Here is a 25,326-nt window from a genome sequence, read left to right as displayed (position 1 = left end):
CAACAACAACAAAAAACAAAACAAAACAAAAAAAAAAAAAACCAAGATTTACTTTTTGTGTGAGATAGGATCTTGCTATGTAACATTGGTCAACCGGGACCTCGCTGCATAGACAAGGCTGGTCTCTGATTCACAGAAATCTGCCCACATCTGCTTGCCACATACTGAGATGAAAGGCCCGTGCCATCACATCTGGCTGAAAATTCATATTATTTTTAATTTTGTAAACATGTTTGGGTATGTGCATATAGGTGCTCCCAGAAGATAGAAGAGGGAGTTGGGTCCGCTGGAGCTGGAATTACAGTTGTGAGCCACCTGCTGGGTGCTGGGAACAGAACTCTTGTCCTCTCTCTGCAAGGGCAGTATGTAGCCTTAACAGCTGAACCATCTCTTCAGCCCCCTACACAGCTTTTTTCACTATTGTAGAGGACCCAGACCATGACCAGTGCTGCCCACTTTCAGAGTACATCTTCCCTCTTCAATTAACACACCCCACCCGTAGATACGCCCACAGACAGCCCAATATAGGCAATCCCTCTTCCCAGGTGACTGTAGAATGTGTCAATTTGATAACTAAAGTTACCCATTACACACCTCTGCCTAGAGACTAGCAAATCCCCTTTGTGTGTGGCGGGGGTGTGGGGGTGTGGTGGTGGGGTGGAGGGCGAGTGTGGCTCTGGCCGCCTGAAAGGAGAGTGTTTCTAGAAAGAAAGTTCTCCCACCATCCCAGAAGAGGACCAGCCCTGTGTTGTGACCTCCTCAGCAGCTGGGCAGGTGTTCACAGGCACACTTCCAAACTCCCTCTGAAGGTGGACCAGAAAGTGTTCAGCTTCGCCCCGCCCTCGGCCCTTCCCCACCCCTGCGTTGGAAACTTCCATCAGAAGAATTTCGTTTTTTCTATAGAAGATACAGAGCCTAAACTTTGTCCCTTATACTGTATTCCAGCTGGCACATGCCCCTGGACTCTCTGGACCAGAACAAGCCATGCTAGTGAGCGCCTGGTCTCTGGGGGCAGAGTGGAGAGAGCCAGCCAACCCCGGCTGGACAGCTGCGCTCTTGGGCTCTGTCTTTCCAGAACCGGGCAGGTCTCCAGCTTGAGACTGCCTGCAAACTTGTTCTTGAGGATCACATTTAGGGGGATGGTCTCCTTTAACGACCCACTTAGTCTTCTTTGGCTCTGGTTCTCTCTTGATGGGCGTTGGTGGCAGCAGCACCGGAAAGCTGGGCTCTTGAGAAGATATCCCTGGGGACCCTGAGATGCTGGCCGCAGGGAGGTGTGGGAATGCTGGGAAGATTCTGCTGGGCTGGCCTCCACATGGAGCCTGCAGATCTTGGCAGCTGGCGATCTGGCCTGCATCTGATCAATTTTATCTGCAAGGCATTCAGAAAATTTCTCCCTCAGAGAACATGTTGACCCTCTGAAGAAGGGAATGCGATGCGGGTTGCCTGTTTGAAGACACTCTGGGTTTTGATGAGGCTTGTGCGGAGACCCCAGATAAGCCTCAGAAGGCGAGCCAAGCAGGCGGGGAAGCAGCCTCTCTGCGAGTCTCCGCATCTTCCACAGCCTTCCATTTTACGTGTTTACCAATTGTGAAAGCAGATCCAGCTGTTGGGAGGAATTGCTTCCAGATGACATTATGGGAAAGGAAAACACGCATTATAAAAGGGCTGCAGAATAAAAACCAGAACATGCACGCTCTGCGAGCCAGGGTTTCATATGGACCATTTCCTGGTGTTGCGCAACAGGCCAGCTCCGGGGAGATGTAAGAACAGCGCCAACAGGCTCGGGCAGTCAGGCCAGAGCGCCACTGGACACGGCCCAGTTTGGATGGTGGGGGTGAGGTGGGGATCATTTGACCTCGTTGGGCTGCCATCCTGTTCTCCTCAAAACTTGCTTCCTACCTTCGCTGGGATTCCTAAGAAAGCCCTAGAAAAGTGTATGTGCAGAATAACCATTGAAAAGCAAGGACATTGGGTCTGAAAACGGGAGGTGTGCCTTCGCACCCCTGCCCCCCGCCCCCCAGTACAGAATCTGCTGTGTTGGCTTTCTTAAAGAAAGATTTTAGAAGCTCTCTAACGAGCTGGAATTAAAGTGTCCCTTTTACTAATTTGGTTTTACAGGTCACTGGATAAACCTACTTAGAGTGGTTTGGAAGAGGATTAGGACATTTGCGTCCCTTCCAAGTTGACTTTCCAGGCAGGGTCAGTCAGCAGCTGGAGGCTCCCTTGGCTGGGAGCCAGAGGTCTGAGAAGCTGCAAGTTTTGAAGGCCTAGGGAGCACACTGGAACTGTTTGATCATTTTAAAATGGAAATGCTTAAAGGCAGGATGAAGACTCTCCAATCCGCCTGCCTGTCCAGAGAGAAGTCGGAAAAGCCAGCACGCCAGCTCCCAAGGAGCAGAGAAACAGTCCAGAACCAGACCGTTTGCTTTTGCTGCCTCAGCCCTGAGCAGTGGTCTTAATCCTCATAGGGCAGAGTGAACTTTAGAGGGAATCCAGTTGCCTTAAGAGTGGAGACATGGCCTCAGACAAGCACCATAACCCTTTGCATAGGTGCTGTGTATGTATGTGGGAGTTTGAACGTGATTGGCCCCCATAATCTCATAGGGAGTGGCACTATTAGGAGGTGTGGCTTTGTTAGAGTGGGTGTGGCCTTGTTGGGGGAAGTGTGTCACTGTGGGGGTGGGCTTTGAGGTTTCCAATGCTTAGGATACCGGCAAGTGAGTCAGTCGACTTCCTGTTGCCTGCAAGATGTAGCACTCTCAGCTCCAGCGCCACATCTGGCACCACATCTGCCTGCACGCTGCCATGCTCCCCATCATGATAATAATGGACTGAACCTCTGAGACTGTAAGCCATCACCCTAATTAAATGTTTTCTTTATAAGAGTTGCTATGGTCATGGTGTCTCTTCACAGCTATAAGAACACTAAAACTATACACACACACACACACACACATATGTATATATATACATATATATGTATGTATGTATATATATATGTGTGTATGTATGTATGTATATGCCAGTCAGTGGTTAAGAGCACTGGTTGTTCTTACAGAGGACCCAGGTTCGATTCCCACCACCCACGTCTTCTTACAACTGTCTGTAACTCTGGTTCCAGGGAATCTGATGCCGTCTTCTGACCTCCTCGGGCACCAGGCAGGCATACACATGGTGCTCAAACACTCATGCAAGCAAAACCCATACACATAAAATAAATCTAAAAATTAAAACATTAAAAATAAAAGAAAGAAATTGAAGCCAGGCATGGTGGTGCATGCTTGGAATCCCAGCACCAGGGGAATGAGGCAGGGGAATCGTTCATCTGAGGCCAGCATGGCCTATATAGATGACTCCATATTAAAAAAAAAAAATTTTTTTTTTCATTCTCACTGGTCACATTTCATGTGCCACAGGCACCAGTGACAACTGTATGAGACAGTATAAATCAAGGCTCTCGTCCACTCCACAACTATTTGGGGCATGCCACCACAGTAAACAAAGTATTCAACATCTCTGCCCTCCTGGAGTTTATGTTCTCCAGAGGAAGAAAAAACACAAAGAGCAGACCATCAAAATAGTAAGGGGCTCTCAGTAACAGCTGCTGTCCCAGCCGGGAACTAATGATGTGCTCATCAGGTAACTGAGAAGAAGTTAATAATGGGAGGGTTTACCCAGAGCAGAGAGAGCCCAAGGGAGCATCGAGGAATAATGCTGTGCTTTCTTCTCCCTCAGGGTTCTCCAGCCCTGATGGGGCAAAAGCAGGGCCAATCAGAGCTGCTGGGACAAGGCTGACCGTGGTGCTGTGCCCTCTATTACAGACATGGCCTCCTGGGGCGTGGTGATAGATAAGGGATCTAAGGACCGCAAGCCCATGGTCCTCCCTTCTCAGCCCTCCTGTGTGACTTCCACCTGCCAGGCGGGCCCTAGGGGAGCCAGGGCAGGGTGAAAAAGAGCAGTGACCTGGAGGGACAGAATGTCTAACACAGTCTTCAGCCTATGAGAAGGGAACAAGTGCCAGTGACAAACAGTGGCCACGAGGTCAGGAGAGGTGTCAAGCAGGAGGCAGACGAGCAGAGGAATTCGTTGGGTGTCTGTCGTCCTGCTCTGCTAAGAATGACCGTGTGCCCTCCATCATGTCCTGTGTTTCTGTGTGCCTCATCTGCAGTCTCTCTGGATACCCTCCAAGTCTCTTGCAGCCAGAGCAAAAGGCCAGGCCTGTGTGACCATCAGGGGTCCTCCACACTCTGTTTACCTCACACAGATGGGACGATTTCTTTTATGAATAGGCTATTTCAGAAAAGGAAATGATTTAAGAAAATAACACAGAAAATCTCTACATACCTCATATCTAGCTTTTTCTGTTATTACTATCTTACATAATCGTGGGGTGTGCATTATAACTGTGAGCTAATAATGATATGCTATTAACTGAGGTCCATATTTCATTCTGATTTTCTTGGTTTTAAGCATTAGCTGGATTTGTCTACATGCCAGCTCTCCCTTAGCCACACCCAGCTGCCTGTTTTCTCTAAGTCCCTTCCAGACTTTCAAAGACTAACAGAAGAGAATCCCAAGTCTGATGAAGGAGAGTAAACATATCCAGCCAACAGACAGAGAAAGCAGAGGACGAACATCAGGCATGTTCAGAAGCTTCCTCCTGACTGCTGTGGTTGGGATATGCCGTATCCTCCCCAAAGACTTTCATGTTGGGGGCCTGGACCGCAGCTAGAAACACTGTTTTGGGAAATTCTGTAAACTTTAGGAGGTAGAAGTTAGGTGGTAGAAGTAGGTCACCAGGCAGGTCCGTGGGGTGTCTTGTCCCTGTTTCCTTCTTGTCCTTTTTCTCTGCTTGTCTGTGACAAAATGGGAACACTCCTTGTTACATGCTCCAGGCGCTGAAGTCCCGCCCAAGCATATGGAGCCAAGTGACCCTGGAGGGAACCCTCTGAACCAGTGAGCCACAGGACACCTTTCCTCTCTAGTTCCAGTGACGAAATTAATACACCAGCTCTCAGTGTCTGTCCCTGCTCTCCTCTAAACCATCAGTAAGAGTTCCCTTAGCCTTCCATTCAGCTTCCTACACAGCCGGGGCTCCATTATAAACACTGAGAGATTGCATTGACATGAAATTTCAATTGTTTGTTGCTGTTTTCCGTGTAGGGGATCAAACCCAGGACTTTATACAACCTATATCCTCAGCCCTTAGCTATCTATGTAGCTCAGGCTGCCTTTGAACTTGTGGTTTTCTTGCCTGGGCCTCCTAAGTGCTAGGATTATAGATGTGTGCTACCTGCCTGAATGATGTGAAACTATTAACTACAGACTAGTTAGATTCTGCCAGCCTTCCCAGAGTCAGAAGCAGACACTACACAAGATTTAGCTGTGTCCTTACTCTTTCTTCTTGGGTCTGATAGTTTCTCAGGCTCTCCTTGCTTCCATAACCTATAGGGACAGTGCCCCTTCTCTTGACAACACATTGGGGGGATGTGACAGCAACATGGTAGATGTGGATCTTGAACATTTGCTAGGCTAGAGTCTACAGGGTGCCAAATTTCACAACTCTGAAGTTACCAATCCTCCCTTCCTCCCCTCCGTGGTCCTGGGGGATTAACCAAGGGCCTTACACAGACTAGGGAGGCACTCTACATCACCAGCCACTTCACTTTCTTGTTCCATCCTCTCTTTGTTACAGGCAAGCCATGAAATTCAGTTCCTACTCCAAGGACAAGGAACTGAGTTCCAGTTCTGGAGAAGGGAGTAAAGAAATGTTTGTTGCCGGGCGGTGGTGGCGCACGCCTTTAATCCCAGCACTCGGGAGGCAGAGGCAGGCGGATCTCTGTGAGTTCAAGGCCAGCCTGGTCTCCAAAGCGAGTTCCAGGAAAGGCGCAAAGCTACACAGAGAAACCCTGTCTTGAAAAAAACCAAAAAAGAAAAAAAGAAAAAAAAAAAAGAAATGTTTGTTAGTAGAGTGATAAGATGGCCCAGCTGGTAAAGGTGCCTGCTATCAAGCCTGATGACCTGAGTTCAATCCCCAGGACCCACATGGTGGAAGGAGAGAACCAACTTCCACACATAGTCCTCTGTCCTCCACATGCACATGTGCGAAAGCACACACACACACACCACATACAAAATAAATAAAATTATAAAAACAAACAAAACAGTTTTTGGACATAAGCTGAAGCTGAAGGAGTGACTAATATTTTAGGGTGGATACTTTGAGGCTACATGGTGTTTCCGCTTCTCCCTAAAGTACCAGCGCTAATTTTCAAATGCATGCGTGAGTTTTGTCCACGGAGGTTGTTATTGTAGCAGTCAAATGGTGATCTTCTCATCCTTCTACATTTACAGTCTGGAGGAACATTCTGTCTCTTCTAATTTGTCTATCCAATCATTTGTCTACATCAATATGTACTGAGGGTATTTATTTTCCCCTTTGGGCTGTAATCCATTACTATATGTACTGAGGGGTATTTACTCTCTCCTTTGGGCTGTAATCCATTACTATATGTACTGAGGGTATTTATTCTCTCCTTTGGGCTGTAATCCATTTCTATATGTACTGAGGGTATTTATTCTCTCCTTTGGGCTGTAATTCATTACTATATGTACTGAGGGGTATTTATTCTCTCCTTTGGGCTGTAATCCATTTCTATTGCTATTTTATTGCTCACATTATTCTAGCTTTGGGCATTTGGGAGCTTCTTCAGGTTTGCTCCTGCAGCCTTTTGTTTTGGTTTGTTGAGACAGGATGTCATTCTACAGCCCAGGCTAGACTGATCTTGTCATTTATTCCATGCTGCCCTTGAACGACATGAATTCTCCTTTCTCAGCTGCCAAGTGTTAGGATTACAGGTGTGAACTACCACACCCTGCTCTCCTGTGGCCTTTGATACGGCTTCATCCATTTTTAAAAAGTTTTGTTCTGTGTGTGTGTGTGTGTGTGTGTGTGTGTGGTGTATATGCATTTGAATATGTGAGTATGCGCATGCATGTGTATGCATGTGTGTGAATGTGCCAGAGAGAGAGAGAGAGAGAGAGAGAGAGAGAGAGAGAGAGAAAGAGAGAGTTGAGCACTGCTTTACTTTCTGTCAGGATGAAATTTACCAGGCCTACCATGCATTTTCAGACCCTGCTGTCCTAATCTTCGAATGTCTCATTTCTCAGAGGGCCTCCCAGGGCATTAAGAAATCTCCTGCTGCTGTGCTAGTGAGTTGTTTAAACCTAGATCAGATCCTTTTCTTTGGAGCAGTAGTCGAAGTGGTAGAGTCCAATTGTCCCTGTTCCTAGCACATGAAAGTTGTGTAACATTGGGCAGCTCGTCTGTGCAAGCCCACATGCCCTCTGAGTAAAATGAGGAACAGTACTTGTGTTTCTTTATGAGGACGCTTTGAGGGTTAAAGGGACCACAGATGAAGTCAGCCTTCCCTGTGCTTGTCACAGCGAGGTGGGACAAAAATACAGGGAAATTCTGGGACACAAGAACGGAGAGGAGCCCTCACCCCAGAGTCTGACTGAAGCCTCTCACCAGCTGGGAAACAAAACCCCAGCACAATGGGCCGCAAAGGCCGCGGATAGGGTGACTATTCCTTCCATCACAGACGTTTATGAGAAAATCGCTACTGTCCACGCTGTTGGCTGTAAAATGGCTGCTGCCCTAAAACCCACTGGGCTGGCCGCTTACTTTATTGGTTTAAATTCCGTCAGGTGCCCTCAGGTGCCACTCATTGATAAGATGGCAACTTCAGATCCCTTATAAGACCTTGGGGAGCCCTGCTCACATTTGGATGTGTCCCACACACACACTCCCACTCCAAGCTGCCTTTTCTCCTAATCCTCATGCTTAAACCTATGTTAAAATATCTTTAATGAAAGTTGCAACTCTGCTTCATAAACAGGCTGGTCCTGAAATTCTTTTCAGCGTCCAACACCCCACCCCACCCCCCCACACACACATACATCCTGGTTTGGCATGAAGCAAGGTCCCTAAGACCTTAAGGGACTCCTCAAGCTGTGAAAGGTGACAGTGGGGAGCTGTATCTCCTTTACCCCAGAACTCCGGTGATGGCGATGAAGGTGCCTTTGTTTCTGGGGTCGCATGGGCTCTGGGGACAAACTGGCTGCTGTGTATCTTCAGTGAAGCCCTGCCCGAATGTCTCATCATTAGCCAGGGCTGAGTCCGAGCACACAAAGCGCTCAGCACCGTCTGCCCCACAGGAAGCGCTCACTGTTATCAATTGCGGTTCTGTCATTATTATTACCTTTGCAGACAAACACCTCGGGCTCTTTTGGTGGTACTCTCTAGTTTCTTTCCATAAGAAGCTGTGAAGTTTAAGAGGCTGAAAGACAGACGACCCAGCAACAAGAGCACTCGCCGCTCTTGCAGAGGCCCCGAGTTGACTTCCCACCACCCACTTGGCGGCTCACAACCATCTGTAACTCCAGTTCAGGGGACCTGATCGCCTCTTCTGGCCTCTGCAGGTACTGCTTGCAGATGGTACACTTACATGCATTCAAGCAAAATATTCATATGCGTAAGATAAAAATAAATAAATCTTTAAAAAATTCTATGAAGTTCGAAGGTATAGCTGGTTAACATGTGGCTTCAGTCTTTAGATGAAAGAATATAAAATTTAAATTCATCACTACTTTGGTCCCTGACCTGTGCTGACGACATTTTTTTTCCTCCAGGGTGTAGACAAAGGGCAGAGACAGGCTTTCTCAGTTCACATCTGCCTCGTATTGATACTTGAGGTCCAAATGGCCAGTAGCTTTGAAGAAACTCTTTGTAAACTCATCAGAGTTACAGAATGATAACTATGATCGGCCAGTGAGGTGACCATTTTGTGGAACCAACACAGAGAGTGACATGATCAGTAGGGTGCAGGGCACTGCTGACCCCCGAAGCAAGCCCAGACAGCATTAAGCGGCATGCATCTGCTCACTGTTCACAACCACTAGGGCTCCTGAGGGTCCCGAGGATGAAGAGCAAGGTGGCTGAGAAGCAGAACGGTGGAGTCCTCCATGCAGTCTGGAGGTTAAGGACAAGCATCGATGACGCAAAGGAGGCGCCCTACAGTGCAGACAGGTGACTTGGCCACCTGCACTAAGCTTGGGGGTCCCTCAAGGGTCTTCGGTTGGGGTATTTTCCCCGTAAGAAAGGCAGAGCCCTTTTGTGTAAAGGTTTTTAAAAGAAAGTCTCTCTTAGGCCCCTCCTTTATTCTGGCCACCTGCACTAGGCCCTGTTGATCAGACAGTGTGCCGGAGTTTCTCACTGAGGAGTTGAAGCCAAATTATCTGACCTCAAGAGACATCAGGAGACGAGAAATAATAGTCAGATTCCCACACAAGCCCGTGTTAGCTGGCATGACAAAAGACTTACTCTATTTTAAGCTTTCCAAGGAAAGCAACTTCTGTTTTGTTTCTGCTGTCCTCTGTCTTTAAAACCAGACTTCTCTGCTCAGTTCCTCAGGATACTCGGGCTACTTCGTACCCTTCTCTTTCATGGAAGTACTGTTCAATGGTCAAAGGACAAAAGAAAGCCAAGGTGGGCCTCTGACCCATCAGCCAATCAGAATCCCCCACGTACTTTCAAATTAGCAAACCCCATTAGTCCTAACTCAATGCCTAATTTGCATGTGGGTGGGACCAAATGGGCTCGTGACCAAAGTGCTGTTGGCCGCTCATTTCATGGCTCCCCCTGGCGGCCGGGAGCTGTTCCTGTACGTGTGTGCACCGGACTTGCCCTCTGATCTCACTAGTCATTCCTCAACTAGGCTCGGCCCCAAGAAACTCGTAACATTTGGACACACTGACCCAGAGTTCAGGACAGAGCCCCAGGTCTGATAGTCCACACGGTAATAGCAGCTGTGGGCGCGGATGACCTCATCCAGGAAGAAGAGAATGAAACAAGGCTTACCTATTTTTTTCTTTCAACCAACAAGGCACATTTTTAACCACAGTAAATCCACATAATATAAAAAGCATGGACTGGGTCCGATGATGTTTGTAATTCCACCACCTTGGAGGCTGAGGTAGGAGGGTATTTGAGGCCAGCCTGGGCTACACAATGAGACCTGGCCTAAAAAAAAAAAAAAAAAAAAGCTGGGCAGTGGTGGCACACGCCTTTAATCCCAGCACTAGGGAGGCAGAGGCAGGTGGATCTCTGAGTTTGAGGCCAGCCTGGTCTACAGAGCTAGTTCCAAGGACAGGCTCCAAAGCTACACAGAGAAAGCTTGTGTCAAAAAACCAAAAGAAGGAGAAGGAGGAGGAGGAGGAGGAAGAGAAGGAGAAGAAGAAGAAGAAGAAGAAGAAGAAGAAGAAGAAGAAGAAGAAGAAGAAGAAAGGAGGGAGGGAGAAGAAGTAAAAGGTAAAGAAGGTGGCCCTGCTAACCATCTTATTTATTTATTTACTTTTTTTTTTTTTTTTGGTTTTTGGGTTTTTTTGGTTTTTTGTTTTGTTTTGTTTTGTTTTTTTTTGTTTTGTTTTTTTTTTTTTGAGACAGGGTTTCTCTGTGTAGTTTTGGTGCCTTTCCTGTAACTCACTTGGTAGTCCAGGCTGGCCTCGAACTCACAGAGATCCGCCTGGCTCTGCCTCCTGAGTGCTGGGATTAAAGGCTTGCACCACCACCGCCAGGCTTTTTTTTGGTTTTTCAAGACAGGGTTCCTCTGTGTAACAACCCTGGCTATCCTGGAACTGGCTTTGTAGACCAGGCTGGCCTCAAACTCCCTGCTAACCATTTTAAAGGGTGAAACTTCGTGATATTTAGTTTAGTCCCAGGGCTGTATAACCATCACCATTGTTTAACTCCTGGATATTTTTATTATCCCAATAGGACGTATGTACCAATTAAACTCCTCAGAGCCACCACCAGCTCTAGCTAAAACTAATCTTTCTGTCTCCATGGGTTTGCCCATTCTGGACACGTCATGACATGATTTATGACCTTCTGTCATATTTGCATAGTATTTTTAAGGATCATCATGGTGTACGCTATTCCTTTTTTTTTTTTTTTTTTTTTTTTGCCAAAAACTGTTTTGTGAATTCTAATTGATCTTAATAATAAAAACCTGGAGTCAGATATCAGCGTGAAAGCTGAAAGATCAGAGAGGTAGAGCAGCCGGCCACTAGAAAGACTTCTTGCCTCTAGGAATCCTCAGACTGAAAAGGCCAAACTCCTGTCTCCATCCTGCCTCATCACTTCCTCTCTCCTCCCAGCCATATCACTTCCTGTTTCCTCCTCCCAAGCGCTGGGATTAAAGGTGTGTGCCACCACTGCCTGGCCTCTAGTGCCTAGCTCCGCACTCTGATCTCCAAGCAAGCTTTATTTGTGAGAGCACAAGCAAAATATCACTACAAAAAAAACCTCAATCATCTGTCTATTTATTAATTGATAGGCAAATTGGTTGTTTTCAAGAGAGTAACTTTTTTGTGTTTATTTAAGACATGATGTCTCTAAGTAGCCTAGGCTGGCCTCAAATTACAACCCTCTTGTCTCAGGCTTCCAAGAAGTTAAATTTTTTTAATATTAATTTTTTTGTTGATAAGGAGTCACAGAGTCTTTTTTTGTTGTTTGGTTTTTCGAGACAGGGTTTATCTATGTAACAGTCCTGGCTGTCCTGGAACTCACTCTGTAGACCAGGCTGGCCTTGAACTCAGAGATCCACCTGCCTCTGCTTCCCAAATGCTGAGATTAAAGGCCTGTGCCACCACCGCCTGGCTGAGTCACACAGTTTTATATCTAGCCTTTGGTTTAGGCCTAACAGCAAGCCAGCCCTAAAAAAAAAAAATTTCCTTTTCACTAATAGGCATGACATGTTCACACTCATTATCCAGCATTGGAAATGGGCAGACTTGAACACAATAGGCATTGGTATATAGGAGGTCAGTCCCTGGTGTTCACGTTTTACAGAGACCCTTAGAGATCATTCCATTGGCTGGGTACCTTTTCCTAGGCCAGAGGCTCTCAACATGTGGGTAGCCTAAGACCATCAGAAAACACAGATATGTGCACTTACAGTTCATAACAGTAGCAAAATTACAGTTGTGAAGTAGGAACAAAAATAATTTTCTGGTGGGGGGTCGCCGCAACATGAGGAACTGTATGAAAGGGTCGAAGCATTAGGAAGGTTGAGAACCACTCTCTAGGCTCATCAACCTCTAGTGTCTGCATCCCGGCTAATTCAGTCTTGACCAAGTAGATCAATTGCTTTTGTTTTGTTTCGTGTTCTCTTAGAAGGCCCCTCAGGCACCGAGAGTGAAGCTGGCTGGCCAGGAGTGGGCTCCTAATCAGCGCTCCTTCAGCGTCTTTGCGCCCAGTCCCTGAGACATCAAAACCAAAATGTAACTGGGTGACAGATCAGCAACGAAATGCAAACTGCATGGAGCAACAATTTCAGATGGAATCACCGGTTATGTTAGCATAGGTGTACAATGAGATTCTGTTCTGGGATAGTTGTACACTGTGTGACGATGCATTGCTGTGACTGGTCTAAAGAACTGAACAGCCGCCAGGTGGCGGTGGTGCACGCCTTTAATCCCAGCCCTCGGGAGGCAGAGCCAAGTGGATCTCTGTGAGTTCGAGGCCAGCCTGGTCTACAGAGCGAGATCCAGGACAGGCACCAAAACTACACAGAGAAACCCTGTCTGGAAAAACAAAAACAAAACAAAAAGAACTGAACAGCTAGGCAGGAGGTATAGGTGGGACTTCCAGGCAGAGAGAGAGGAAGTAGGAGGTGAATCTAGGCACTCAAGAGAGACTCGAGAGATTCCAGGAGACACAGAGGAAGCAGGATAGACGGTATGTGACAGATTGTGGAGGAATAGAAATGGGTTCATTTAAGTTATAAGAGCTAGTTAGGAGCAAGATCCAGGAAAGGCGCAAAGCTGCACAGAGAAACCCTGTCTCGAAGGAAAAAAAAAAAAAAAAAAGCTTTGAGCCAGGTGGTGGTGGCACACGCCTTTAATCCCAGCACTTGGAAGGCAGAGGCAGGCAGATCTTTGTAAGTTTGAGGCCAGCCTGGTCTACAGAGAGATAGATAGAAACAAGCCTAAGCTAGGGTCAAACTTTCATAATTGGTAAGTCTCTGTGTCATTATTTGGGGGCTGGATCCCAAAGAGAAATCCATTACTAGATTTCTTTTCCAAACTCAAGAGATGGGGTTGTAAGACAGTGTTTATTTATTTACTTTGTGCCTGTATGTGTGTGGGCACCATTGCCATAATGCCCATGTGGAGTCAAAGAAAAACTTGTAAGAGCTGGTTCTCACCGTCTCTCTATTTTATAGATCCCAGGGACTGAGCTTGCCTCTTTCAATCTTCCTAGCAAGAGCCCTCACCTACTGAGCGATCCTGCCAGCCTACTAAATAATGGGGGGTTTTTTGTTTGTTTTTTTTTTTGCTAGATAAGCTGAAATACAGTAGTCTGATGACTTAGTCACACAAATTATAATTGGAACAGTGAGACTCATTCCTGGAGATGTCAACACATACTAATATCATAGTGTGTGTGTGTGTGTGTGTGTGTGTGTGTGTGTGTGTGTGTGTGTACTGTAGTGTAGAATGTGTGTATGGTACGTGTGTGTGCTCATGGGGCCACACTGGGGTAGAGGGGCGGGCACATCCTGTATTCTGCTCTTAACACTACCCACTTTATTTCCTTGAGACAGGGTCTCTCACTGAACCTGAAGCTAAACTGATTTACAGCAAGTCCCAACAATCCTCCTGTCTCTGCACCCCCAGCACTGGGGTGGCAGGTGCATGGGCTATCACTGAGCTTTTTAAGTGGGTGCAGAGGGTTTGAACTCAGGTCCTCATGTTGCATAAGTGCTTTAACCTGCTGTCTCCCCAGCACCCAGTGCTATAATCTTTGGGATGGTTGTATTAAGTACTGTTTCCTTGGCACTTGTGTGTCCTTGAGTCACAGTTACTTTAGGGCAAATGTCAATTGGTCTTGATAATAAAAACCTGGAGTCAGATATCAGGGTAAAAATTGAAAGATAGAGAAGCAGAGCAGCCAGCCACTAGAAAGACTTCTTACCTCTAGGAATCCTCAGACTGAGAGTGTTGAGCTCCTCCGCCTTATCACTTCCTCTCTCCACCCAACCATATCACTTCCTGTTTCCTCCTCCCAAGTGCTGGTATTAAAGGTGTGTGCCACCACTGCCTGGCCTCTAGTGGCTAGCTCCACACTCTGATCTCCAGGTAAACTTTATTTGTTAGAGCACAAACAAAATATCACCACAGTTGCTAAAAATAGTATTTCTTTATTTTTCTGGGTTCTTGTGAAACAGGTAGATATAGCCCAGAAGTCACAAACTGGAAGCCAGATAATGTGTTATGTTGTCTCGTGGGATAAGACTGAACCCAGAACCTTACCAATACTAGATGAACACTCTACTACTGAGCACAGAAATGAACTCTGATGGCCCCACAACTGCTCTCCTAAATGCTTGCACTAGCGAACAATATTAAAAAAAGAAAAAAAATCAGGCAGGATGTGGTGGTGCACGCCTTTAGTCCCAGCACTTGAGAGGCAGAGGCAGGTGGATCTCTGAGTTTGGGGCCAGCCTGGTCTACAGAGTGAGTTCCAGGACATCCAGGGCTACACAGAGAAACCCTTTCTTGAAAAGCCAAAATAAATAAATAAAAGACATAAAATGAAAATTAAAAATGAGATAATCTGTGGTGATATTTTATCTGTGTCCCCCAATAAAATTTATCTGAGGATCAGAGAAAAAAGCCAGCCACTATATTAAATATAGAAGTCAGGCAATGGTTGTACATGCCTTTAATCTTATCACTTGGGAGGCAGGGATCTGTCTGGATCTCTGTGAGTTCAAGGCTACACTGGGAACACACACGCCTTAAATTCCAACACTAGCTAACCATGGAGGTCTGTATAGACAGAGAGGAAGTGCCAGAGCTGGGCAGGAAGAGGAAGTGATGTAGCTGGACAGGAAAGCAAATGAGATAACAGAACAGAAAGGCATACAGGCATGGGTATACATGGAAGCCGCCGAGTTGGTGAGGTGAGGTTAGCTGTGGCTTTTCCTATTCCACTGATCTCTCAAGCTTTAACCCCAAATTCTGGCTCTGTGTTTTTTTATTTAATAAGACCATTTAGCAATTTGTCTACAATAATCTCACACACACACAAAAAAAAACCCTCAACCTTTTGGCTCTTCTTAAAACAGTGATGAATGCAGCTGATCATGCATGCCAGCACATCCTTTGTGACATTCCCTTTGGACCTGGCCTTTCCTCGTCCATTCTCTACAGCTCCTGCCATGCATCATTGCCTAACCAACCTGGCCAGTGAGAGCTCTTGAGAATAGGCCCCACCCTAATCTACCCGGCAGCTGCTCGAAGTAATGGCTGATTTTATTTCGTCATTATTTGTGTCTGTTTCCATAGAGTCTGGGAATTCATCCAGAGCTAACATAATGCCTTTTTTTTTTTTAAAGCTTTTTAAGATTTATTTATTTATTTTTATGTGTATGAATATTTTGCCCATATGCACACCTATGTACCAAGTCATACCTGTTGAATTCCCTGGGTTGCAGATAGTTGTGAGCCACCATTATGGGTGCTGGGGATGAAGCCAAGGTTCTCTGAAAGAGTGCTCTTAACTGATGAGCCATCTCTCCAACTCTGTGTATTAATTACTTGCTTCGTGTGCCTGTGTCTGTGGATCCTAGTGCTTGGAGCAAACTCATTGGATACATTTTGCTTAATGGATCTATGGAGTTCAGTTCTTCACAAGTATTCCCCAAGTGGGGAAGTTGATGTTGTAGGCCTGAAAGCTTAGAAATCCTAAGTATTCGTTTAGTCCAAGCTCCTGGTGAGGAGTTGAGTAAGGGACAGCCTTGGTGATCAGCCCTGAAGCAGATCTGTTCAGAGTTAAAATGCACAAACCCGAGGCTCAGAAGGTTCTGGGGTAAACTAACAAAGAACCTTTTTTACCCCAGCTAACCAAATATTTCCTAATCATTTCCCTTCTCATTATTTTGACACCCAGTGTTTGATTTTGTAATATCTCTCTTCCCAAATACATTTTAGTAAAAAGTGGCAAGCCGTATTTTTTTAAAAAACTATTATTCTTTTGTTTTGTTTTGGAGACACAGTTTCTCTGTGTAGCCCTGGCTATCCTGGAACTTACTCTGTAGACCAGGCTGGCCCTGAAACTCACAGATATCCATCCGCCTGCCTCTGCCTCCCAAGTGCTTGTATTAGAGACGAGCGCGACCACTGCCCAGCTGGCAGGCTGTTTTTTAATGACAGTGAGCTAAAGGTATTCTAGTTTAAGACAATTTAGCAAGAATTTTTGGACATCTGGTGGACTCCTAGCGTCAAAACCACTGTGGGGACCACTGCTGTCACTATGAGGCAAAGTCTTGTTGCTTTTCTCTTTTCCTTTTTTGCAGAGGTCTCTGATGAGGCGGCAGTTCACATTTGTACGCTAGTAATCGTTTGTGATGGAATGCACGATCTCAATTTCCCTCTCAGCAACTCTAAGTGTGGGTGTTACTCTGTGTTACAAATGAAGAAATATAAAGTGCCGGGGACGTGTCAGTCGCTTGATTTCAGCCCAAAGCTAGCCAGACTTAAATCACTGTATTCTCCTGGTGACTCCCATCGTGTGCGCGTGAGTGAGTGTGTGTGTGTGTGTGTGTGTGTGTTGTATGTCTCTTGTGTGCTGTGTTTGTTTGATGAAGTTATCTAGGTTTTTCTTTGTTCAGTCAGAATGTTGGTTGTAAATTCCTAGATTCGGAATTGTATTCTACACCTCTCAAACTTGCAGTCAGACTCTGCTGCTGTTCGTCGCACAGAAACACCGAAAAATCTTCGGCACTGTGCAGCGGGGTCGGACTCCTTCTCCCTCTGTCAGGGTCTTTTGCTCTTTCCACACCCACCCAGCTGTTTCTCTAAGGAGCTGCTCCCCTGCTGCAGATATCCCCGGGGGCTGGGAGGGGCACCTCGTGTTCATGGCTCACCTCTCCCACAGGCCCTACTCCCAGAGCCTGGGGATGGGCTTGGCCAGGCTCCACACGTCAGCCCCCGGAAGGCGGGTCCTGACCTCGCTGCCCTCCCTGCCGGGCGCCCCGGGGTGCGACAAGACCCAGAGAGGACCGCGCCTAGGACAGGGCAGCTGGAGCCAGCCCTGTCCGGTGCACACAGCCGGGGGCGGCGGGAGCCTGCTGAGCAGCCAGCTGAGATCAGGCTCCGCCTGGAAAGCAAGGGTCAAGAGTACATCTTAGTTGTAGGGTTTTGAAATGAAAGGTCTGGATTGTCAAATTCCTCCATCGACCCCTGCAAAGAGTCCCTTGTTTTGAAAATGGGCCTCGTTTGCAACCGAAGGAAGTGGAGTGTAGGAATATGTGCGCTGGAATGAACACCCGTGAAGGATGAGGGTCTCTGGCTCAGGCACCTCTCTCCCCAAACTTCCATGTTGGGGTGTGAAGTTTGGGCTACCTGCAGAGGGACTGACCCACTCTGCAGAGGTCCCCAAGGCCTGTGATCCACAGCAAAGCCCTGTCTTGCAACGTGACTGCCGTGCTGAGGCTGTGAACGCTCCAGAGACACTTGGCCGCCTCCTGCGTTTGCATGGCCCGTGGCCATCCTGAGATCTGCTGCTGTGTGTGATCTCTCCTCCTACCTCTCACTCACTGCTTCTGAGCCCAGATTGGAAGCTGTCTCTGCTGACATAGGATCCGAGGCCTCCCCCAGGCCTTTGGACATCACCTAGAAGTCAGGGGACTTTCAGAGTCAAATCTGAGCTCCGGCTCAAACCAGTTCTCAGACTTCCTGGAAGTTACTTAACCTCCTCCCTATAACAGTTTCCCTGCTATCAAGTGGGGGAATAAAAATAGCACCCACCCACCCCACATGCTTGCCTGGAAGGTTAGCCGAAATGATTCAAGTGTTTTGGACTGTTTTGCAATGCCATCACAGTCTGACTGGGACATTTGTAAGAGAATATAAAGCTCCTTTTGCTCAAGGTTCTGAAAGATGTGAATCCCACAAACACGCCACACACACATGGCAAGGGGTCGAGAGCTGCGTCACCCCATAGCAGAGGGTAGGAGGGAATGGAGGGGTAGCAGGGTCCGACTTACTTTTACAAACACACTACTCTATGACAACCCTTCTCTGAGATAAGGACATTAATCCATTCATAAGGGTAGGACCCTCTAGATCTAACCCTTATTTGGCTTCACCACCTAAGACTGAATGATCAAGAAAAGCTCACAGATACCTAGAGAAAACTTTTCTTTTTTTTAAATGGGAATTTCAGAGTTATAGAAAATTCTTTACAGGACAGGATGAATTAAGAAAACAATATATGCCAGCTGTGGTGGCGCACGCTGGTAGGATTTGCTGAAGGAGGTGGAGGCAGGAGGATCACGAGTTCGAGGCCAGCCAGAAGTAAAAGAAAATAAGAAAAAAAAAAAAGAAAAAGAAAACAATATAAAAAGTAGCTTGTCAGCCGGGCGGTGGTGGCGCACGCCTTTAATCCCAGCACTCGGGAGGCAGAGCCAGGCGGATCTCTGTGAGTTCGAGGCCAGCCTGGACTACCAAGTGAGTTACAGGAAAGGCGCAAAGCTACACAGAGAAACCCTGTCTCGAAAAACCAAAAAAAAAAAAAAAAAAAGTAGCTTGTCAATCTAGAGATATACAAATGCATTTGCCATGTATTGCAAGCAAGAAGGTAATACACAGAATTGGTATAACGAAAGTTACATTTTATTATGCTGAGGGTCGTCACACAAGGTTCACACTTTTAAATTCCTAACTACGGTCCTAAGCCTATCTCTCCAAGGCTGCTCGCCTGTGCATAGCTCAGCTGAAGGTCAGGTCCAGTCTCTAACAGAAGTCTCTGATTTGAGGGTCAAGATCCTGGGGGAGACCCTGTTATGAATTATGCACACGTGGGGAACCCCAGCTGGCCAGGCCAGGGTATTCCACACGTGAGGGAAAACTTGTCGGCATGCTGGCCAGATGCAGTGGTGGGCTGGGCAGATGTACGCCATGCGGGCATGGTGGCCGTAGAGGCGTCCAGTAATTCACAACCTGGTCTGCAGAGCGAGTTCCAGGATGACCAGGGCTACCCAGGGAGACCCTGTCTTGAAAAGTCAATAAAGAAAGTAAAATACAATTTGAAGAGAGCAGGTCAGCTGTTATAGTTACTGCCTCAGCATAGCAAGGTGACTGATATTTCCCCTTTCCAGTTCATCTTTGTGTTTGTTTGTTTGGTTTTTTTTTTGTTTGTTTGTTTTTTGGAGACAAGGTTTCTCTGTGTAGCTTCGCGCCTTTCCTGGAACTTGGTAGCCCAGGCTGGCCTCGAACTCACAGAGATCCACCTGGCTCTGCCTCCCGAGTGCTGGGATTAAAGGCGTGCGCCACCACCGCCCGGCTCCATTTCATCTTTTTGGGTCCTTTCCAAGACATACTTCAAATGTTGCTTCGAAAAACTACTTTATATTATTGATCTGAATGTATGGGCGTGTGTGCGTGCGTGCGTGCGTGTGTGTGTGTGTGTGTGTGTGTGTGTGTGTGTGTGTGCACACGTGCGTATATGTATGTGTGTGTGTGTGCATGCGTGTGTGTGTGTGTGTGTGTGTGTGTGTGTGTGTGTGTGTGTGATCTTATTTTCCATAGTTAGGGATGTGAGGCCTGAGAGGGGAAAATATCCTAAGAGCAGACAGAAGCCTTCTCCTTTTTCCTTCACTGGTTTTGAGATGAGCCGATCCTTACCGGTTTGTTCTAGGAAACCAGTCTCTCTTGGTTTAAAGGATAAAGACAACTTGTTTTCAGCAGGGAGAGGATTTGTCTTTCCTGTCCAAGGGGACTTTCTTCAAAATGCCAAGACAGGAGGAGGAGTGAGAACAGGGGTGTTTGTGATCAAGATGCTTTGTATACGTGCATGGAATTGTCAAAGAATAAAGTTAAACAAAGGTCTTTGGAAAAATATCCAAGGTGGTGGGAGGTGGTGGTGCACTCCTTTAATCCCAGCACTTGGGAGGCAGAGGCAGGTGAATCCCTGTGAGTTCAAGGCCAGCCTGGGCTACAAAGTGAGTTTTAGGACAGCCAGGACTAAACAGAGAAACCCTGTCTTGAAAAACCAAAATATATCTATATTCCAAATGTGTGTGTATTTCAAGGCAAGGAATAAGAATCCTGGAGGGCCGCAGTTAAATGCAGACGAGGTAAATGGAGTAGAGTGGAGTTAATGGTTCCTTCAACCAGTGGTCTAGTGATAACCTCTCCAGTGATCCCTCTCATTTCAGACACTAAGACACACCCACTCTCCCCTGTTTAAATCACCTTGTTACTTTTTTAAAAGTTTCTTGAGTGGGTTTGTAGCTCAATGGTAGAGTGCTGGCCCTGCCATGTATAAAATCCTAGGTTTGACTCCTCAAAAACTAGAAAAAGAAAATCCAAATTTACAGTTGACTTCAGAATTACCTTCCATTTGTATTGAAAATTAGGACAGCATGTGGGTTTGTCTGTTGTTGTGGAATATTTGTTTACACTGTAAAGATGTGTCTCGGCCTAAGATGCCTTCTTATTGGTGTAATAAAGAGCTAAATGGTTAGTAGCTAGGCAGGAAAGAATAGGCAAGACTTCTGGAAAAGAGAGGAACCCAGATGCACGAATTTTGCCAGCAGACTGGGAGCAAGTCAGATGTGCCCTCCTGAGAAGAGGTGACCGAGCCACGAGGCAGAACGTAGATTAAAAATATATGGGTTAATTAAGTCTTAAGAGCTAGTTGGGGGAAAGCCCAAGCTAAGGCCAAGCTTTCGTAATTAATAATAAGTCTCTGAGTCATTATTTGCTGCTAGCAGTCCAAAGATAGTCCGACAAGAAAGCTTGTTACAGTCTGTGCACAGGGCCATTTCCTCAACAAAACTTTTCTAAGTATCAACTGACGCTCAGTGCTGAGCCGGGGATACCACGAGAGGCCTGGAGCCCAGGGTCTGGCTGACAGGCTCGCATACACAGGGACATATAAGGAATTGTCTCGGGAGTTTACTGAGGCAGACAGAGAAGCCAGTGGGGTGAGAGATCAGCTGGTTGTGGTGAGGCAGAGGGATAGCAGCGGATGTGGAAGCAGGAAAAGCTTCCCTGAGGACTACTTCTCCCGCTGACGGTGAATCTTCATCCTTTAAGTAGGTAGCTCTCCCTTACATGAGACTCGTTTTTATACTTTGCCCTAATCGAGTTAGAGTACTTGCCATTCTGATTGTATTCTTGGACACATTAGGGATGTGCTTTGTGATACCTTCCTTTAGTAATGAATTTGTAACACTCAGATTGTTGGATTTTATAATCCATCCTATTCCACTGTGTTTTAAAATTGGCCACATTAAAAAAAATATGTTTGACTTTTATCAAATTTGACTGAATTTAGTAAACTCATATCCCTTAAACATTTACTTTTAAGTCAGGTATATCATGACACTCATTCCCAGTCAGTGGATGCCTGGCTTAGTGTGTCAGAGTTCCTTGTTTTCCCTGGGTCAGCCCCACCCTTCATACACTGGTTTATGACTTCTAGCTGTTCTCTTTCTTTTCATTAAGATGAATTTATTTGATATCTGCGCACCACATGCATGCTTGGTGCCCACGGAGTCCAGAAGATGACATTGGATCCTCTGGGACTAGAGCTACAGATGGTGGGAAGCTACCCAGCGGGTGCTGGCAATCAAGCCCAGGTCCTCTGGAACAGCACTCAGTGCCCCAACCACTGAGCAAACCCGCTTTGCTTTCTTATGCTAAGAGAACTGCAATATCGGTCGTGAGTGGTTTTAGGTTTTGAAATTTGCTTTCCTCATCTTTTTATTGTTTTGTAGCCTACAGGTAATTTGCCAACAGTCTTTATTCTTCAGTTTTTACTGCCCTGCTTTCGTGGAGCCCTCTCAAAGCATTTAACTTCATTTTTGAAGTTGTTTTGCTGTTGTGGAGGGTTTCTTTGTGTTCATATTTCACTGTGTAAAATAATAACATAAACACGTTTTAGAACAAATAAATGACTCTACACACATAACTCAGGTGTTCTGTATTCATTTTTCAGGCACGAGTCGTGACCCTGTGAGTCTATTTCAATGCCAACAAGTAAACTGGTACAAAGACCTGGAATTTGGAAATGGCTGTGTTAAGAGCAGCGTCCTAGCCCTGGGTGGGCCCTGACATCAGGGCTGCTGGAGAGAAATCCAGGACGTCAGTTCACCCGGAGAGTTGGTTAAGCAGCGCTCTGTGAAGGGAGTTCTATTGTATTAAAATTCTGTTGGATTGAATTTCTGGGTCCACCAGCAGGGTTTGGAATATCGTGGCACTTAAGCTTCGGCGGTTATGGTGTGAGTGTTAAAGATACCTGGCCTGGATCTAAAGCTCTCAGGCTCTCACTCGATGCCAATGGCCCACAAAGTTCATGTTACATATTTAATCAGCCATCACTGAGCCAATTTAAAGCCATTTGAGCATATCCTTTTCTGTGGATAAAGCAAGGAGATAGATTGAGAGAGTGTCTAAGCTAATCTAAAAACACATTTTTTTTCCCAGCTCAGGACAGCGTTTGAAGACTCTAAGAACCTCCCCTTAAGTCGATAGCTCTGTGCTTTCTCCACCACACATAACTTGAAAGATATTTGGTGGAGTCATGAAAAGGCTATGGCAAGAAAGAATACTAAGGTTTCAGCCGAGGCCTCCCTTCTCCTCCCTAGGGAGTGAAGACATGGAAGGCATGGGGGGTTATCCTGCCAGAGAGCACAATGAAGCTGCGGGGGGACAGCTGCTTTATCCTGGTCTGTAGGCTGAACGCTCAGAAGTTTATCCCTTCTCATAAACCCTACTGTTTGGGATAGGGTGGGTGGATTATCTACTGTAGAATATCTGAGGGCCAGGGCTCGAGGGATGTTTCAGCAGCTAAGAGCACTTGGTGCTCTGGCAGAGGACCAGGGTTCGGTTCTTAGTACCCAAGTCGGATAGCTCAACACTGCCTGTAACTCCAGCACCACGGGGGTCCAGTGGCCTTCTGTGTACTCCATGGACAACTACACATACATCTGTACACACACACACACACACACACACACACACACACACACATACACACACATACATACACACACACCTAAGAAATCTTTTAAAAGTTGAGGGTCTCTGCCAGATGGTGGTGGCGCATGCCTTTAATCCCAACACTCGGGAGGCAGAGGCAGATGAATCTCTGCGTTCCAGGACAGCCTGGTCTACAGAGTGAGTTCCAGGACAGCCAAAGCTACACAGAAACCCTATCTTGAAAAACAAAATAGCAACATAGAAAGTTGAGGATCTCTGCCTGTGCCTCAGGTGTCTCTATCCCTTTTAATTGGGGTACTTACTGTGATAGCTTTCATTGTTTTAGGGTGTTGGGTGGAAAGCCCCGGAAGCAGGTCTGTCCCACCCCTCACTCTCAGGGCTAGTGAGATGCACACCGTGGCATATCTCCTGACTTCTCTCTTTTTCTTAATTTTCTAAGATGGAGTCCCTTTTGCAGTTACACAGAAGGACCAATAATGCCGTAGAGAGAAAGCAATCAATTCTATAAATAGGGCCTTTCTTCATCTATTTTCTTCCTGTGACGGTAAGTCTCAACGGTCAGCTTCAAGAGATCCAAAGTCACCTGAGAGATGGGCCCCTGGGTATGCCTCTGTGGGATTAATCTTGATTGTGTCCACTGAAGTGGGGAGATCTGTTGTGAGTAACTCGGGGCCCACCTCTTGTGAGGGGCTCCTGAACTGTACGAAAAGGAGAAAATAAGCAAAGCCCAGAATCTGGCTCCATCCTGCCCATGTTCTGAGAAACCGAGCGGAGTTGTAAGGGAGATGGTAGCTGAAGGGGTTCCCTGCCCCCCTAAAGCCGCTGCCCGGGGTCAGTCATCGGTCAAAGGAGGCCGGGTTCCATCTCACGCCGGCAGCAGAACTCCGCCGTGGCACACGTGGAGTACCAATTCTGAAGGCATGAAAGGGTGAGATATGGTGGAATCTTGTTTCGGTTTCAGAGAGAGTAACTGAGGCCAGGCAATGGGTCGCAGGGTCAGAGGCCCTTCACGGAGGCCCTGACAAGACGTTGTGTCAGTCTGTGAAGGGGAAGCCTAAACCCCAGGATACTGGAAACACCAGGACCATGGGACATCTCCTGTGGAAAGCTTCCGGCATGGAATGGAATTAGCCTGAAGGAGAAGCTGTGTGTGTTGGCGGCAGCGGAGCTGGAGGGGTGGAGGCTACTCCAGTGTGAGAGACTACTCCAGTGTGAGAGACTACTCAAGTCAGTTTCATGTGAGTCCCAGGAGCCATCCAGGGAGCTGCAGGCTTGGGTGTCTGTCCTGCTGGAATTTGGTTCTGCTTTGTTCTGATTATTCTTCACTGTGCCCCGAGTCTTTAGACCCGAAATACTTATTCTGTGTCTATGTTCAAGTGTGTAAGTTGTTTTTAGTTTATGGGAACTCTCAGTGAAGAGACTGTCTTGAGTCTCAAATGGAATGTGGACTTTTTGTTGGAATTGTTCATGACTAAGGGAATCTTTTGAAGTTGGATTGTATTTTGCATTATGGGATGATGTCTTAGTTGCGGTTTCTATTGCTTGGATGAAACACCATGACCTAAAAGCAAGCTGGGGAGGAAAGGGTTTATTCAGTTTACACTTCCCACATGGCTGTTCATCACTGGGAAGTCCAGACAGGAACTCAAGCAGGGCAGGAAGCTGTAGGCAGGAGCTGATGCAAGGGCCATGGAAGACTGTTGCTTACTGGCTTACTCCCCTTGGCTTGCTCAGCCTGCTTTCTTATAGAACCCAGGACCACCAGCCCAGGAATAGTACCACCCACAATGGGCTGGGCCCTCCCCCATTGATCACTAATTGAAAAAAATGCCTTAGAGCTGGATCTCAGGGAAGCATTTCCTCAACTGAGGCTCCTTCCTCTCTGATGGATTCTAGCTTGTGTCGAGGTAACACACAAAACCAGCCAGTACCGATGAATAGGAGATTTTTGAGGACAAGTAACAGAAGATTATGATTTACAGTGATGTGTTTGAATATCAAGTTGACAAGCGGGAGATTGGTGATGGTTCATCTCGGTTGTTAACTTGGTGAGATCTAGACTCACATGGCCTGTGGTCATGCTTTGGGATAGGTGAATTGAAGTGGGAAGACCTGGCACCCGTAGGTGGTACGGTTTCCTGGAGTGGGATCCTGAACCGTGTACAATAAAGGAGCTAAGTGGAAGTTTCCATTGCTCTCTGCTTCTTGTTTGTGGATACCACGTGCCCTGTGCTTCTGCTG

The sequence above is a fragment of the Peromyscus eremicus genome, chromosome 4 (assembly GCF_949786415.1).
Source record: "Peromyscus eremicus chromosome 4, PerEre_H2_v1, whole genome shotgun sequence".
NCBI classification, from domain to species: Eukaryota; Metazoa; Chordata; class Mammalia; order Rodentia; family Cricetidae; genus Peromyscus; species Peromyscus eremicus.
Note: the sequence above shows the minus strand (reverse complement) of the source record.